The 18,545-nt window shown below is 41.5% G+C and overlaps 1 protein-coding gene across 4 annotated transcripts in view; it reads right to left on the bottom strand.

The window, feature by feature from the left end:
* The window catches only part of LOC131124882 (thyroid hormone receptor alpha-B), a 104,907-nt gene that overhangs the window by 51,781 nt on the left and 34,581 nt on the right, over positions 1-18,545 (bottom strand). For 3 of the 4 annotated variants that reach the window (XM_058065825.1, XM_058065827.1, XM_058065826.1), the window contains one exon: positions 15,781-15,863. The gene's annotated coding sequence lies outside the window, so the exon portion shown is untranslated. Of the gene's footprint in view, positions 1-460; positions 2,033-15,780; positions 15,864-18,545 lie in introns of those variants that run through there. The other variant, XM_058065828.1, reaches the window with a different exon arrangement.

Below are 18,545 nucleotides of genomic sequence, written 5' to 3'. Positions count from 1 at the left end.
TGCTAGCTCTTATTATCGCATGGAGGAACGCAGGGTGGTAGACCCGCCAGGCTGTCAACAACTCCTCCCCTAAGATTGCCATGTGAGTCCAGTCGAAGCACATTGTACACACGAAGGACATAGAAATGGTGAACAAGATGATATACGAGAATCAAATGAGCTTACCAAACAAATGTTGTGTTTCAACGATTAGCATAAAAGGTATTCAAATCAATAAAACCACAAGGGTGCTTTTGTTTAAATAATTATTCCACACTTTCTGTAAATTTCCCAGTGTTGGTCTGCTATATGATATATGATATATTTACCTGAAGTGACTGATCCAAACAACCAGTCATTTAGAAAGAAAAATCTAGAAAATGATCAGGAGCGCCCAAACTTTTTCTGTAACTGATTTGTATATTAGCCAAGCTACATTCATATAGCTATTGTAGCAGCTAACACGCAAAAGTATATTTACCTAGAGGAGTAACAGCGCCTCACTAGCCCCTCATCTCAGCGTCACTCACAGACGGGACGGCTACAAAGACTCAACAAGATGCTCGTTTGGACTGGAGCACACGGCTTGTGCTGGAAGACACGGCCATTGTAAGTGGTATCAATGTTTCTATACTGCTGTTGTTGACGTTAAATATACGTGCTCTGTGGAATTGAGAAGTTTCTGTAATGTTTTAAATCATCAAAATACGGCAAGATACAATGTACTTGTTAATGCATAATCACAGCATTGATATAACAAGTTTTTTTTTAGAAGACTTAGTCGTCAAAATAGGTACCTCCCAATGATGTGCATTGCTCGCTAGCTCATACTAACGCCTTCCTCTAGTTAGACTGCAGAGAAAAGGGAAACACATACGCGTAGTGCATTTTTCTTTTAAAACACTTGGCTACTTTGCGGAGTTCCCTTATTGTGGGCTATTTTGGGACCCTATCCCCAGCGATGAACAGAACAAACACTGTAACACCAAATGTCAGAACATAAACTGGCCAAACACAAAAGGCCGGAACATGTGGCGGAATAACACTGAGATGTTGTAACACAAACACCGGAACATTAAATGTGTGAACACAAAACGTCATAACATGAAACACCGTAACACAAAATACCATAACCTGAAACACCATAACACAAAACATGGAAAAATGAAATGCGGTACACAAAACGCTGTAACACAAAAAGTCAGCACATCGAAACACATAACGAAATGAACAAATTATCTGACAAAAGAAGGCAGAAAGTAATCATACAAGCGGACGCCGGCGGCTGATTGAACACCTAAAACACACACAAGGGAGTCATATTTCAAAATAAAAGAGGGAAGAAATGCAGAAGGAGTTCACAGGTCCAACGTCGATTATGCTAAAGAACGCCGCAGAGGATAAATGAAGGAGAAAGAGGAAGAGGAATGAACTCCGATAAATCATGATGTGTTGGGGATAAGGGAGATGAGAAATGAAGAACGAGTCGTTATAAGCTGACGATACCACCACTGATATGACCTCACTACCATGGATCCGTCCTGTCATTTCATGTGGACGGGAACGCGTTCAACCCTCCTCTGCGGCACTGTCTGTCTCTCACAACAACAACTACCGGCAAAAGTTAGATTTGCATACAAATGTAGCTTAGCAGGGCTGTCACATAGCCCGGTTAGATGATGAATGAATCACGATGAATCATCATTTGAAACCTTCGTCTGAAATATGACCATTTTATCCACAGTGTTTTATGACAGACGCATTCATACAGTATATAGAAAGTCATGTGAAAAAGTGTTTTATTTATTTTTTTGCATGTTTGTTACCCTTGAAAGTTTCGGATTATCAAAGAAATTTCAATATTATTTATTGTGACCCCATTTATCACCATTCTACCACCACCATATTTTACTGTTGCTACGATGTTCTTTTAATGACTTTTACACCAGATGTAATGGGACACACACCTTCCAAAATGGTCAACTTGGTCAGACCACAGAGTATTTTCCCATAGGTCTAGGGCAGTGATTCCCAAAGTGTGGGCCGCGTCCCCTTGGTGGGCCGTGGTGGTACTGCAGGTAAGCCATGAGAGGGCATTATATATATATTCTATTTATATATATTCTATTTAAAAAATAATATTTTGCAAAAATGAATCATATTTGTTCTTATATATATATATATATATATATATATATATATATATATATATATATATATATATATATATATATATATATATAAGGTATTCATTATTTTTTAAATAGAATATATATAAATAGAATATATATATAATGCCCATATTTGTTCTTATATATATATATATATATATATAGAACAAATATGATTCATTTTTGCAAAATATTATTTTTTTAATTATTTTTATTGTAAAATATTTATTGCACGATTAAAAAAAATATGTATAGGCCCAAGTAATAACCTATTGAGTGTGATTGACCTGTCACAATATTTTAGGAACCTTATACAGTTTATGATTGGAACATAGCTCTCTGATCATCATGCCAGTCTTTATTATTATGATTATTATTAATTTAATAATAAAAAACTATTCTTCTTCTTCTTATTATTAAGTAAATTAAGCGCTCTGAGAACACAGCATTTTGTCTATGTACTGTTTGTAGGACAAAGTTGGGCCGCTGACATTTTTTAGATTTTCAAGTGGGCCCTGAGTTGGTAAAGTTTGGGAACCCCTGGTCTTGGGGATCATCAAGATGTTTTCTGGCAAAATGGAGACCAGCTTTAATGTTCTTTTTGTTCAGCAGTGGTTTGGGTCTTGGAACTCTGCCATGCAGGCCGTTTTTGCTCAGTGTCTTTCTTGGTGGTGGAGTCATGAACACTGACCTTAACCGAGGCAAGTGAGGCCTGCACTTCTTTGGATGTTGTTGTGGGGTCTTTTGTGACCTCTCGGATGAGTTGTGGCTGCGCTCTAGGCATCATTTTGGTTGGCCGGCCACACTGTTCAATGTTTTTGCCATTTGAGGATAATGGCTCTCACTGTGGTTGGCTGGAGTCCCAACTGCCCCAACTGCATTTCTGTCTTTCACTGAGTCAACCATTCATTCATACCAGATTAATATAGTAAGGGACCTGTAGTACAGTAAATAGACATTCACTGACTTTTAGAGAGTGAAAGAAATGAACACATTCTTAAATAATTGCTTCAATGTATCATTTATTTAATACAATTTGGAATTGAAATGCATAAAGGTGGCATTAATTCATGAATTAATGACTTCCATGTGCCATTCATGAATTAGAATTGGAATGAAATGCTTAATAAGTGTAATGAAGCAATACACCAGTGAAATATTAACATGAGTTTTTACATTCAATTAATTAGTGTTTTAATGAATCAATGGTGTGTACATATATAATATTGACATTTTTAATTGAACTGCCAAATAATTACATGTTTTTACATTAAATGAACTGTTATTATAATGAATGAATGACACATAATGACACGTTATGTATTTAATTCCAATTTTAATTCATTAATTAGTTTTTGTTTTATTTGATGTATTTATTTTTTAATGGATTCATTTAATTTGTGGTATTAATATTGATTTATTTATTTAATTAATTAAATCAAATAATAATATATTATACAATTAATTGAATAAATGAATGACACATTGCTGTATTTAATACAGTAAGACATATATGATTTTAATTAATAAATGAGACATTTAAAGATGTATTCATTCCCTTTTGAGAATAAAAAGAAGCGCTAAAATATGTGCAATGAGATGAGCGTTTCAAGGCGAGGGGCTATAAGCTGGCTAGCGTGGGGGGGCGCATTAGCCGACATGAAATGCTGTCAGCTTACATTTCGTCACGCGAACGGCACAGCCCAAAGTCACGTTTTCTTGCGGCAACTTTGGCAGGGAATAGTTTGCATTGTTTTTGTTTGCCGCATCGAGCGGGGAAACCAGCTCGTCCAAAATCTGAAGTCTACGGAAGCAAGATAGTCGTTTAAAGGGGAAGTGGACTTTTTAGGGAATTTTGCCCATCCTTCCCAATCCTTATGTGAAACATGAACACATATTTTGTTCCCTTTTCCGTGCATTATAATGCAAGAAAAACAAGTTAATATGCGCTAGCTAACATTGCTGTCAGTGGGACACACTTATTTGGACTATGAAGCCTCTAAAAACACTTGGTTTGATATACATGCTGTGATCATGCATTAACATGTACACTGATGATAACATGGAATAGTTTTGGATGATTCAACACACCGCCCAAACTTATTTTCTCAGAGCCTTCATAGGCATGCTTATGGTAGTTCCGTCAACAGCAGCAGCATAGATACAACGACAACACTTTCAATGTCAGCTCTCCTTGGGATGGCTGTGTCTTCCAGCACACGTTGTGTGCTACAGAGAAACCAGCATCTTGAGTCTTTGTCGGGAAACTGAGAGCTAGGTATCCACTCTCGTCTGTGAATGACGCTGACATGAGCAATTAGCGAGGCGTGGTGTTAGTCTGCCAGATGAATATAGTTTATCATGTTAGCTGCTACAATAATAATATGGCTGTAGCTTGGTTAATATACAAATCAGTTATGCAATTATTTTTTTGTGAGGGCTATAATAATACATTTTTTTTATTTGTATAGCGCTTTTCAAGATACTCAAAGACACTTTACAGAAGAATGAAGTTGAATAAAGCAAGTAAACAGAATAGAAGACACACCAAAATACAACATTCATTGGTTAATACACAGTTAAAAGATGAGTAAAAGCGGGGCGGGGCGGGGCGGGGCACAGCAGTTTAAGCATGTAAGTTAAACATTAAAAACAGATTTAAAGAGGTGGGTTTTGAGTTGTTTTTGAAGGTGGGAAGGTCAGGGCAAGCACGGAGTGAATGGGGCAAAGAGTTCCAGAGAGTGGGGGCAGCGATGAAGAAGGCTCTGTCTCCCCAGGTTCGGAGCTTGGTCTTACAGGGGAGTGCCAGGAGGTTTGAGTCTGAGGAGCGAAGGGGACGTGGGGGATTATGTGGATGGAGGAGGTCTGTGAGATATAGCGTCAAAATAGGCATTTCCCATTACGTCTGTTGTTAGCTAGCTCATATTAACTAGTTTTCTAGCTTGAGAATGCCCAGAAAAGGGAAAAAGAAATATGTTTTCATGTTTTGCATAAGGATTGGGAATGATGGGCAAAATTCTAAAAAAAAGTGCAGTTCCCCTTTAAGTAGAAAATAATTGAACCGCTCCTTGTGCCTCGTCTTCCTCCCGGCCAGCCAGTCACTCCGTCATTCTAAATGTCACATATGCATGTTACATACGACACGTTAGCTCCAATCATCATGAAGGGAAGGAAAGAAAAAGGAGGCTAAATGCAGGAAGTAGAAGCCCCGCAGCTTCGTCATAAACTGCTCTCATGGGTGTGTGTGTGTGTGTGTTGTGTGTGTGTGTGTTGTGTGTGTGTGTGTGTGTGTGTGTGGTAATTAGCTGATCAAACAGATAGTTCTGTGGGTGGGCTGTAATATTCCACATATTTACATTGGAAAGTGTTTTTTTTTATATATATATAAATGTTTGTGTTTCTTCTTCCTGGTGTCACCAAGAGTTCTGGTCTGCTGACGCTGCAGACTCCAAGCTGTCCAAACCCCCCAAAAGTGGACCCCGAGTGCTGCTTAAAGAAAGCAGACCCGTGTCAGCCGTGCCAACCAGCAAGGTCCGCATCCCGCAGGGCCGGATAAGAGTCCCGTTGGAACGTTTCATGTGTCCGACATCCTTGTGACCACATTTACGAGCTGACTGATGCAACAAAGCGCAGACGGCCAGATCTGATGGTAGGCCAGTATGAGAACCCAGTGCCAGTACTGCAGACCCCTAGTACCTTATTCTTTGGCTTTGATACAACTAGACCAGGGGTGTGGTGCATTCTCCCTCTGCATGTTTATTTAAAATTTATAAAAATTTATTAAATCCATTTTTAATTCATTGACTTTTGCACATGTTCAGGGACTAAAACCTCTCATTTTGGATCAACATTTGCAGAGAAAGTGACCGTAGAGCCACATCGTGAGGATGGGAAGGATGCGACTATGTCACTTTGATATTTTTAAAGCAGCACGTGTAGATATCACAAGACAAAACTGCAATATAGGTTGAAAAGTTATTATTGTTAATATCAACTTCAGCATTGTTGTTATTTTCCCCATTTTTGCAGTTGTTTTTTAATTTTCCTTTAATTTTTCTTAAATAGTCTTTGTAAAAGTAAAATTAAGACTTTATTCACATAATAACTTTTTCACCAACGTCATTTCCCAAAAATTCCAAATGAATTCATTGTTCATAATATTACAACTGAAAATGATCATTTTCATCATAAAATTACAACATTATTCTCGTAAAATGGAAATAATCTGACCTACATTGGATGTGGAAACGGTATCAAAGTGGCCCACAGGAAAGGTTGGGACCGCCGCTCTGAAGCATTCTGATGGCGACCAGTGAGGAGAAACTGCGGCTCCAAGCCCAGCCTCTGACCTCAGAGGGAAGTCGCAGCAGGAGTAAAAGAAAAACAATAATTATCGTATAATAAATCATCAGTTGAGATTCTGCTCAGACCTCACACGGCGTCTCGAGACGGGAGCACTCCAATTTACGGACGTGAGAAGCGCTGACGCGATGACCTCACCCAAAATTAAGGTCGGCTGTGACGGTCCACAGGGAACCACTAACTAACTAACGTGAAGCCATTCTTTGGGTCTGGATTGAAAACCGCAGCTAAGTTCGCCAGGACGTCCCACCAGGAAGTCAAATAGCTCTTAGAAGAAGTTAGAAGTTAGAAGAAGAGTTATTGCTGGCACTTGTGGCAAAGGCACTGATGTCATCATCTATTGCAACTTCATGTTGCTTTTCTTTTTCCCCCCATAACCCGGGGGGGGGAGTCCGAACTTATTTCCAGCGAGGGCCACAGAGTGAAAAATTAAACAAAGCAACTTTGCCACTTTGGGATTTTGTAAAGAAGCTACCGTAAATCCTGGTCTCTAAGCCCCTGCATCATAAAATGGCACATTATGGCGCACACGAGTCCATGAGTCAGCTCTTTATTTGACAGGCGCCAAACAGGACCTATGAAAAACTCACGATGAGGAAATGCAGGAGGTCTTTACTCAACAAAGAACACTAAACTCATCACACAGCAACTTAACACCTGCAACACTTGTTAACATGCAAGTCAAGAGTCAAAATATACATATAAATATACATACAAACTAACCAGTAAACTTTGAAATACTACTTTGAATGAGTCTGTCTTAATAGAATTTCAAAGTTTACAGGTTAGTAAGTAGATATAAGTAGACGCCCCAGCTTCATATCGCCACTAGTTAGCATCATCGCTATTCATCAGGAATGGCATCCGGAATTTAAAAGGCTCAAGCCAAAAGTCAAAATGATCCGCGACTCCGTAATCAGGAAAAAGCCTATAAGAAACAAACAAACAGGTAATCAAAGTACTCAATGTCATAATTGTATTCAATTCAATCAAGATATTTACACATGATTACTCAGTTTTGGATATAACCTCTTCTTCGCTTTCTTACGGAGTCGCCACAGTGGATCTTCTTTCAATCCGCATACTGATTTTGACTTTATATTCCGGATGCCCTTCCTTATGAATACCATTGGCACTTACTTGTGGAGACTCGAACCCGGGTTGTTTGCTCCGAAATCCAGAACGCGAGCCACTACACCATGGTGGCTCTGTTGTGGATCTAAGCTGAGTACCACTATTATTTCAATAAGACACACAGTTAGCATTTGCTATCAAACATAATCCATACACAAGAAATGAAAACGATTAAAAAACAACGCAGCCGAGGTCAAGGCAACATATTCAAAAGGTTTCAGCAATGGCCACATTTTCTGATTCATCATGAAATAATAGTTTAAGAAATGGAAGTGTAGAAAAGACGCAGTTCATGAAGCAAAGACATTAAACAGACTTTTTTTCCTCCACAAGTCGCCACTACACGTGAAAGGATAACTTCAGTTAGCGATATAGGAATCTTACTGCTGAGTAAGTTTATCCGTAATCAGAATAACAAAGATGAAAGTTGCATCTCCCTGTGTCGCATCAACGCCGCAGGGGAGCAAGAGCGAATCAAGAGGAGAGCTTAATGTCAGCTGACTGATATGTCATATGATTTTACATTCATTCATTCATTCATTCATTTTCTACCGCTTATCCTAACGAGGGTCGCGGTGGGTGCTGGAGCCTATCCCAGCTGTCTTCGGGCGAGAGGCGGGGTACACCCTGGACTGGTGGCCAGCCAATCCCAGGGCACATATAGACAAACAACCATTCACACTCACATTCATACCTATGGACAATTTGGAGTGGCCAATTAACCTAGCATGTTTTTGGAATGTGAAGTACCCGGAGAAAACCCATGCATGCACGAGGAGAACATGCAAACACCACACAGAGATACCCGAGGGTGGGTTACATGTACATGATTGACCAAAACCACCTTGGCGATCGACCGCGTAGCTCGCCATCCACGTAATGGGCACCCCGCCTAAATATTTCAACTCTATTCTCTCCGCTTTTGTTGTTGTCCAGAGAACGGTGGCCACTTACAAGTGAAATTGTGTGCCGGTGTGGGCATGGAGCACCTTGGCCAACATGATCACTCTTCAGTCCTCCTCCAGAAGCTCAGAGGGGGCTGGCATCACAAAACCCACAAGGCAGTCCACAGCGGGGTCGACACTGTGTACACTTTAGGTATAATAGAGTCAACCTCTATTCAAACCACTGCCTGTAGGGATTGCACATCCACCCCCCCCCCCCCCCCCACCCCCAACCACATACATCATGGTTGTCGAGCCAGCATGCGGGAGACAGTGATCAATAAGCTGTGGTCGGAGGGGGTCAGATCATGAGCTTGGATGATGAGGCTCGGGCTAACACGATTACGGGCTGCCAACGTCCTCAGCGAGGGGTTGAAACCAACCGGGCAGCACTGAGGGTCGTATGTTTGAGTCCGGTTCAAAACAAGCTCTGAGGTTGGCTCCGCTGGTGTCCACGTGAAGAAGCATCACACGCGTTAGTATGCCTGCATGATGACAGCCGGAGCCTCCGGTGAAATTGTAACAAGAGCGTCGATATTTATCTCCAAGCGAGGCAGGCTTTCAGACGCTTCGCCAGAAAACAAAGGAAAATATGTCAAGTCGATAAATATTTGCTGTCAGGCATCTATAGCGATGCCTCTGACCTATAAATGTTGGAGTGCAAGTTTTTACAAATGTCAAAAGGAAGCAAACATCCCCCCGGAGTGCTTTTGGAATGTGGGAGTAAAGAATCTCCCCATGCAAACGGCACACAAACATGCCCAAAGAAGATTTGAACCCAGATCTTCCAAATGGCCTGACTGTGTGGCCCACAAGCAAACCACGCTTCCACCGTGCAGTCTGTTCTTTTTTTCTTTTCTTCATTCATTCATTCATTCATATTCTACCGCTTGTCATCACGAGGGCCGCGGGGCGTGTTGGAGCCTATCCCTGCTGTCATATAGACAAACAACCATTCACACTCACATTCATACCTATGGACAATTTGGAGTGGCCAATTAACCTAGCATGTTTTTGGAATGTGGGAGGAAACCGGAGTACCCGGAGAAAACCAGGCATGCACGGGGAGAACATGCAAACTCCACACAGAGATGGCGGAGGCTGGGATTGAACTCGGGCTGCACGCCTGTTTTGTTTTCTTGTTAACTGTATTTTCTAATTTGGAGAATTGGGTTGGGGGGAAAAGTCTGAACAATAAACAATAAATATAATATAAAGACTAGGAAAGTGACAAGTAAGTGAAAATTAGGTAAAATGTTCAGAACGCAAATAAATAAACATTGGCTGTCCGCCCCGTTGCGGTGATGGTATCCTTGAACATGTGAAAGGATCTGCTCCGAGAAAATGGACAGTGAAAATTGAGCCATGAATTCCTCAAAAACATCATTTTGGTCCTCATCAATGAAGATCCCCCCACCCAACCCCATCCCACCCTAAGTATCATAACATCTAATATATATCTAATGTATCTAATGTGTACACCCTTTTGAAGTCCAGTAAAACCATGGAAGGTTCCATGAATGAATAATGGGGGGTAGCCTCTGGTCAGCAGGTGGAACTCCGGTCTGAGGTGTGTGTGTTTTGCAAGGTGATGCCAGCAGAGAGCTCAGCACGCTGCAATTAGATTGCTAGACCAAATCACCCGTCAGTACCTAAACGCACCGAGACTTCATTAATCAGCAACCAAACGAGATGTCTGTTTGCGCTAACTCATAAACATCCTGCCAGTCAAACCAGAGGCGACGTCCACACGACGACACATTCAGCAGTCTGGCTTACAACTTTGCGCTTCTTCGGCTTTCATTCCGCTGACATCACAACAAACAAACCACAGACAGAAGAAAAGCGATTAGCTTCAGTCGGAGTCCCGGCCCGCCAGACGTCTTGTCGAGCTGTCAAAGGTTAATGGATGACTCGTACGACGGAATACTTGATCTCCGCAAAGTGCCGACCTCAGCTAACACGGTAGAAAAAGCTATTTGACAAAGCCCGGAAAACACATTCACTTTCGCAAAGTGTACGACAAAAGGCAAGTAAGTTGTGTGCCGACGTGAGCAAACCACTGTTAATATCATGCTAGGCCTCGGAAGGAAACGCTACGTAACCTCGACATGTTTCTCTTTGGCTTGGAATGCTAACGTTCAAGTATGATGGCATCCTGCAAAGTTCTTCCTATCATTGTCAGAATCCACCAAGCCTTGGATTGTTCACCCACTCATGGGAACAAAGTGAAGTGGGGTGCCAGAAGGAATTCTCTCTTAATTCTGAGTGGAGGCTTGTCCCGCATGCTGTGCTATGATTGGTTCATATGTAGTGAAATGGGGAGCGAGATGAGAATCATTCATTCATTCATTTTCTACCGCTTATCCTCACGAGGGTCGCGGGGGTGCTGGAGCCTATCCCAGCTGTCTTTGGGCGAGAGGCGGGGTACACCCTGGACTGGTGGCCAGCCAATCACAGGGCACATATAGACAAACAACCATTCACACTCACATTCATACCTATGGACAATTTGGAGTGGCCAATTAACCTAGCATGTTTTTGGAATGTGGGAGGAAACCGGAGTACCCGGAGAAAACCCACGCATGCACGGGGAGAACATGCAAACTCCACACAGAGATGGCCGAGGGTGGGATTGAACTTGGGTCTCCTAGCTGTGAGGTCTACTTGCTAACCACTCGACTGCCGTGCAGCCTGTTTCGTTTTCTTGTTAATTGTATTTTCTAATTTGGAAAATTTGTTTGGGGGAACAAAGTGGTTAGCGCGCAGACCTCACAGTTGGGGACCAGGGTTCAATTCCACCCTCGGCCATCTCTGTGTGGAGTTTGCATGTTCTCCCTGTGCATGCGTGGGTTTTCTCCGGGTACTCCGGTTTCCTCCCACATTCCAAAAACATGCTAGGTTAATTGGCCACTCCAAATGCCTCCAGTGTGTACCCTGCCTCTTGCCTGAAGACAGCTGGGATAGGCTCCAGCACCCCCGTGAGGAAAAGCGGTAGAAAACGAATGAATGAATGGTAGGGGGAAAAAGTCAGAACAATAAACAATAAATATAATATAAATAAAGAAAATATAAATAAAGAAAAGGAAAAGACTAGGAAAGTGATAAGTGAAGTGAAATGATGTAAAATGTTCAGAACGCGAAGAGATAAACATTGGCTGCCCGCCCTGTTGCGGTGATGGTATCCTTGAACATGTGAAAGGATCTGCTCCGAGAAAATGGACGGTAAAAATTGAGCCATGAATTCCTTAAAAACATCAGAGGTTTTTTCTTGTCTTGTGAAGCCTGACGGTATTATTGCAGGTGGGGGAATGAACCCGTCCCGACTCGCCCCACATGCAGTAACCTAACAGCAGGTCGCATCACTGATATACAGATACATATACAGTAAAAAGACACATTGTCATTTAATAGCATAACAAGGCGTGGCAAAACCTTTGACTGGTAGTGTATATGAGTACGTACATATAGATTCTGTACATACGTGTTTGAGCTGATGTCAGCAGCAGGCCTGCAGCACCAGGTGAGATTTACGAGGTGTTAAGAGCACTCGGCTGTAGCCCACTCTCAGTGGCCGGGGCGGGGGGTTGAGTGGTCCCGCCCAGCCTTTAGACACACACACTCACATTAGCGCACGTGCGTAGGAGTACACGGCGCGCCCCTTCAAACGCATATAAACCCTTGAACCTTAAAGTGTTTGCCTGATGTCTGCAACCCCCCCTGGCAGCACCACACACCCACACCCTCCCTTCTGGAGGTTAGACACGCCTTCTCGAGTGCTGCTAGCACGTTTGTAGCTCACCTTCGTACACGCCTGTTTGCGGAGAAAGAAGGTACACAGGTGGAAGGAAAGTGGAAGTAGCACTCTCATGACTGAGACGCTCCCTCCCCAGGGTTAAAACTAAGGACCTGTTGATGTTTGTCTGAAACAGGTCCAAAGGCATGTGTTCGTGCTCCTCCGGCTAGCTTGAGGACTTAAAGCAGATGAAAGCTCAATCACGCCCTCCAGATGTGCGTCCAAACTAGAGGAGCGCGACGCCAGGTTACCGTGCGTGTCGGTTGCAAAATCAAAACATGCTTCCACACAAACCACACAAAACCCAGCTTTTGCAACCTGACCACATCATGTCTGCTCGATGCCTAATATTTGTATTGTATTCATTTTGCTATTTTTATGTTTAAAAATGACTTAATTTGGTTAAAAAATGCATATTTGTTTGCAAATAACAGGCCATATTTAACCCCAAAACAGCAATGAATCCATTTTTGTAAAACCACGATAGAGCAAAGGCACCAAATTCTCCTCCGCCATCTTTCTTTGATTGTTTTCATATCATGGAGTGACACTATGGAACACTATACCATACGTTTATTTCCATAACTTCATCTTGTGGAGAGCAACCAAATCCCCATCATGAATCACTCTGTCCACACCATAACAGCGTACGAGTTACATTATGTAACGCCAGCTGGCCAGCTGACAAGAGGCGATGGCGGCGGCGGCGGCCCAGACGACTAATGGAAGACTTTCTCCTGCCAGCTCTGCTCCAGTGTTAACCTGCACCTCCTGCGGGTCGGCTTTTCATTTATTGGTGGTGGTGAGCTATCACAAATACATTTGACGCTAATCGTTATGAACACATTTTAACGGGACTGTTTGTGAACGTAGCTTGCTGCTCTACCTCCGGACACTAGATGGCATCCTAACTATTCTGCTCGACACACCTCATATCTAATGATGCAAAACATCCCAACGTGAACTCGTAGAACATGTAAGGCCATAACCTGAAACGCCATAACCTGAAACGTCATAACCTGAAACGTCATAATGCAAAATGACACAACATTAATCGCTACAACACAACACACTGTAACACAAAATGTCATAACAGCAATGTCCTACCATGAACCATCGCAACACAAAACGTCATAAAGTCTCATTACACAGAACGTCATAACCTGATATGTCAAAACAGAAAAAAATCACTGTAAAATGAAACGGCGGAAAATGAAATGACTGAACACCAAATGTTGTTGCACAAACACTGCAACGGCATAACATGAGATGCCGAAATGTTATAACATGCAACAAAATGTCAAAAGACGAAACATTAGATAGCCATAACACAAAACACCGTTATACGGAATGACATAACCTGAAATGTCATAACAGAAAATACAGTAACATGAAATGTAAGACAAAACATTGTTACACAAAATGCCACAACATGAACTGTTGTAACACAAAGCACTTAACGGCATATCAGTAAACGCCAAAGCACCGGATGTCATAACCCAAAACGTTGTAACATGAAATGCTATAACGTAAAACGCCATAACATAAAATGCCGTAACACAAATATGCCATCAAATGAAACATCACAACAAGGGATGTCATAACCTGAAACGTAACACAAAACGTTACCACATGAAATGAAAAAAAGAAGAGTAACACCATAATGTAGAACGGCGTAACATGAAATGCCATAACACGCAACGTGGTAACGGAACACAAAAAAATTGGAACACGAAACGTCATAAAATGAAACACCATGACAAGGAACATCGCAACCTGAAATGCCACATCAAAAAACATTGTTCATTGTAACATCAAATGTCTTATTATTCCTCTCAGAGAACAAGAAGACGTAGCAGGAGGGATCAGTGTTGCCAACCTATATTTACTGACGAATCAAATTCCAGTCCTGAAATGTAACATGAATGTTGAAATATCCTGGAAATATGCCAAAACCTATTCACCGACCGAATAGCAAACCAGCAAACATCACGCTCCGTCTCGCTCATGTTACATGCATCATTAAATGTAAAACACATTTACACCAATAGGGGATGACAGTGAAATTGTCCATTCATTTTTAATGAGCAAAATGTCACAGAAAATATTGAATAATTGAAAATGTGGGAATTTTTTGAATTTTTTACCCTACATGTCCTGACAAGTGTGGGAGTAGTTATTAAAAAATAATAAAAAAAACTGAAACAAAATAAGTGGAATGTGATGTGGAATGCAAGTCATGGACCAACTATTCTTCACCAGTGTGGGGGGCGCCATTGAATGTGTCAGCATGATCGAGGATCGAACCAGCAACCACCATTGACACAATAATGTGTTTTTTCCAGCATTTCTTGTAGCAGCCCACATTAAAAATACTTTCAGGTCTGCAAAAAATACAACTTGGCAACCACATAGGAGGATAAAATGATTGGTAATAAACTTAATATGAAAGCGATTGGTTGAGCAGACAGCAGCTACAAACCTAAAGCGAGTACTGAGGGTAGACCGATACATCGGCCGGCCGATATATCGGGCCGATATTTGCTTTCTTTACTTGAATCGGCATCAGCCGATACGCACGTGGGTTCGCGATATATTTTTCCGCCGCATGATTTACTGACAGGCATCCGCCGGGCAGCTTTGTGTTGCCGGAGGACCCTGCAACACATGCAGTCGCGGCACCCCGCTGCCACATCATAACAAGGATACTTTTCAACTTTGAATTAGCCTCTAACAGTTAGGCTTAGTTGAAATATTGCCACCAGCTTTGAACAAGGTAACATGAATGCCAAGTAAAATAATAAGTTTGTTTTTTTACACCATACATAGGCCTGCACATTTCACTGGGTGACCAATAGGCGTAACAGTTTAAGTCATGGTGTGACAACAAGAAATCCCAAAAACATCACATACCAACGCAACAGACGAATAAAAGCACTCTCACTAGCTGAGCAGACCAAGAATGAACAACTATGCAACTTTAACTACAAACTGCGCGTCACACTGCGGAGGAGCAGTCATCACATCCATGCTAGATAAAACTTCAACTACGACACAAATGTTTTGCACATGGTTGAATATTTACTCCTTTTAAAATTGATAATGCTGTTTAAATGTGTGTTTAAGAAAGATGAATCCTACTGTGTTCAGTGTTTACATTTCAATAAATATTTGTTTAAACTTGAGACCTGGAATATTTGTTATCATTGTCATTTTTTTATATAAATTGAGGGAGCAAAAGCAGTATCGGCCACAAATATCAGCCCAAGCAAAATCGTCAATCGGCTAAGGGTGATGGAAAAAAAATCGGTATCGGACGAAAAAAAAAAAACATATCAGTCGATCCCCAGTACTGACACGTCTTAAAAAAAATCAAATAAAAGCGTCCACCTACCAGTCGGTGTGGGTATGTGTGTGCGTGCACGGCTAATTATTTCCTCAGGCCTCCTGTGCTGCACGGTCCGCCTTGTCTCCGCCCTGGGGGACATGAAAAGAGGATTGTTATAGAGGGTGGGCATTGGATGGGATGGGGGGGGGGGGGTTAGTAGCATATAGAAAACAAACAAGGTTTTCCAACGAACAACGCCCTCCCCCACCCCACCTTTTGTCCCCATCCTCACTCGGGCTGGGAGACGACCATCACTTTAAGGATGGACCATTTGTAACTGTCCAGTCCTGCACACGCTGGGTCTCGAACCCGGGAGTGAAGTTTACACCAAGTATCACAAATGTGCATAAGCAGTGAGCCTAAGGTGGCTCCACTAAAAGCACAAATTGGTACATTGCGATGAATGATCTCTATCTCCGGGCACAGCAAACAGAGCAAATGAAGTACAAACGGCTGATTAAATCTACGTGAGTCATGTGCCAAACGAGGCAGAAAAAGAACCCGACGTGATGAAATCCTTTCCAGAAGCTGATGGAGATTCTGCAAGCGGCCAAGAGGAAGGAAAGCCAACCACTAAGACGACAAAGTGCTTTCGTAGCGGAAAGCAAAGAGGAAGCTGGCACTGACACAAGTGAGTGGCTCTGTGGATTTATTTACAACCAGAGCACACAAAGCCCCCGCTTTTTACAGATGGGGGTTACGCTCAACCCGAGCGGCACACAAATTGAATGTAACTGACTACTTTCTCATACAAATATATACGTACAAATATACGTACTTTCTCTCTACGTATATCTTGGAGGTATGATAACCGTGTGGGATTTTAGACGGCGGTGTTGAGTCTAGCTTGGAGATGGTAGCTGCTGCGTCCGCCACCGACAAACTAAATACACACGTGGGATTTTCCCTCTGGTTGATTCCAGTCTTGATGGTAAAATATGGCCGTTTTATACCTTTCTTCACACTGGGGGTGCGTCCAGACATCATGCTACGTTTTCAACGGTTCTTATTATGGAACATTCACACGCTTATTAACTGGTGTGTTTTTATTGTATCCACATATATATACCGGTATGTAGAATTTTTGTAATATATTTATATATCAATTAATATAGTATTAATTAGTATTTATATATTTAATTGATCCTCAATTATATTAAATTAGAAATTTTAAAATATATATTAAATTACATACAAATATAATTCCAATTATATATTATTAAGTAATTATGAAATAATTATATTATTTAGAATAATAAGGCGTCATACTATGTATTAAATGGTTCTTATTCTGGAACATTCACATGATTATTAATTGGTGTGTTTTTATTGTATCCACATGTGGCATTAATATATACCGGTATGTACAGTTTTTGTAATATAGTTATAAATCAACTAATATAGTATTAATTAGTATTTATATATTTAATTATTCCTCAATTATATTAAATTAGAAATTGTAAAATATATATTAAATTGCATATAAATATAATTCCAATTATATATCATCATTAAGTAATTATAAAATAATTATATTAAGAATAAGAATAACAGCACCATATATTATATTTGTCAAAATATAATTTATATGTTTATGTAGAATAAATATAATGTGGTGCATGAATGCTGTACATTTTCTGGAATTTCAAAATTGTGTATCACCAAATTAGGTGAGTGGGAAATTTACTATTTTCTGCGGTAGAAAATGAATGAATGAATGAATGACAACAAAAAGAATATATATATATATAAATAATAATATAAAAATACAGAAATTCTGTGCGAATGCTGACACTCAATCTGATCATTTATGGGTCCTGAGAGCAACTTATCAGACGCAGGGACATTGCTCAACCTGATGATGATACGGCAAGTCAGATATAAGGCGTTGATAGCAGACCACCAAGCTGCTCGGTGGGGCCACCATGTCGGGGGAGGTTAAGTGTTCGGCTCCGTCCCGCCACACATCATGACGGATGGCCAGCAGAAGCGCGAGCGGGCGGGCACCGAAGGCAGCGTTGCATTGCTGCTCGCCGCATGAAGACAAGCTTCAAAGCCAAGATCTCCCTCGGTTTCGCTATCTCCTCGGAGCGCCACCATTGCCGGCGCATCCTTTTCAGCGCGGTGCCAACATGAATATCTCTCTTTGTTGCTGCCAAATTCCACTGGCAGGCCTCTAATTAGCTGGAGGGTTCTCCCCCTTGCGGGCCCGGTGGACTACAAAAACATACGGGGAAAGGTACGCAGGGGAAGCGGCAGGTCCTATTAGAAAGCAGTCACATGATTGGTTAGCCCATACCGTGTTGTCGGTTGATAGAATTGCTACAAAGGGGCTCGCCCACTCAACTCAGCCTGCGGACACGCTTTGATGTGTGGCCTTTACCCATCATGCACCGCCACAGGAAGTACACAAAGATCCATCTCAGTCAGCATTCGTCTGGCCTTTTATTGATATATTGCCCGTTTCCGACTAATGTTTATTTGCTCTTTGCTTGTCTAGTGACGAGGCAGGTGCAATCTAGAATTAATAAAGATGCCCGATATTATCGGCCGATATTGCCGGACAAATGAGATAGCGTATACCCCAATTAGCGTGTTTTTTTGCTTTATGTCATAAATTGATGCCAAAGTTTGTGTACATTTTGTGCTTGCATTTCCTCGTGTTATTAATACACTGCCCGAAGTCCAACTGTGTTCGGAATATATTTTTGATCACCAAACTTCCTTGTTAGCAGCGTGTTAGCATGCTAACAAAACGCAAAGCGGATTGA

This window comes from Doryrhamphus excisus, chromosome 3 (assembly GCF_030265055.1).
Source record: "Doryrhamphus excisus isolate RoL2022-K1 chromosome 3, RoL_Dexc_1.0, whole genome shotgun sequence".
NCBI lineage: Eukaryota > Metazoa > Chordata > Actinopteri > Syngnathiformes > Syngnathidae > Doryrhamphus > Doryrhamphus excisus.
This window is presented reverse-complemented; position numbering and strand designations above follow the sequence as displayed.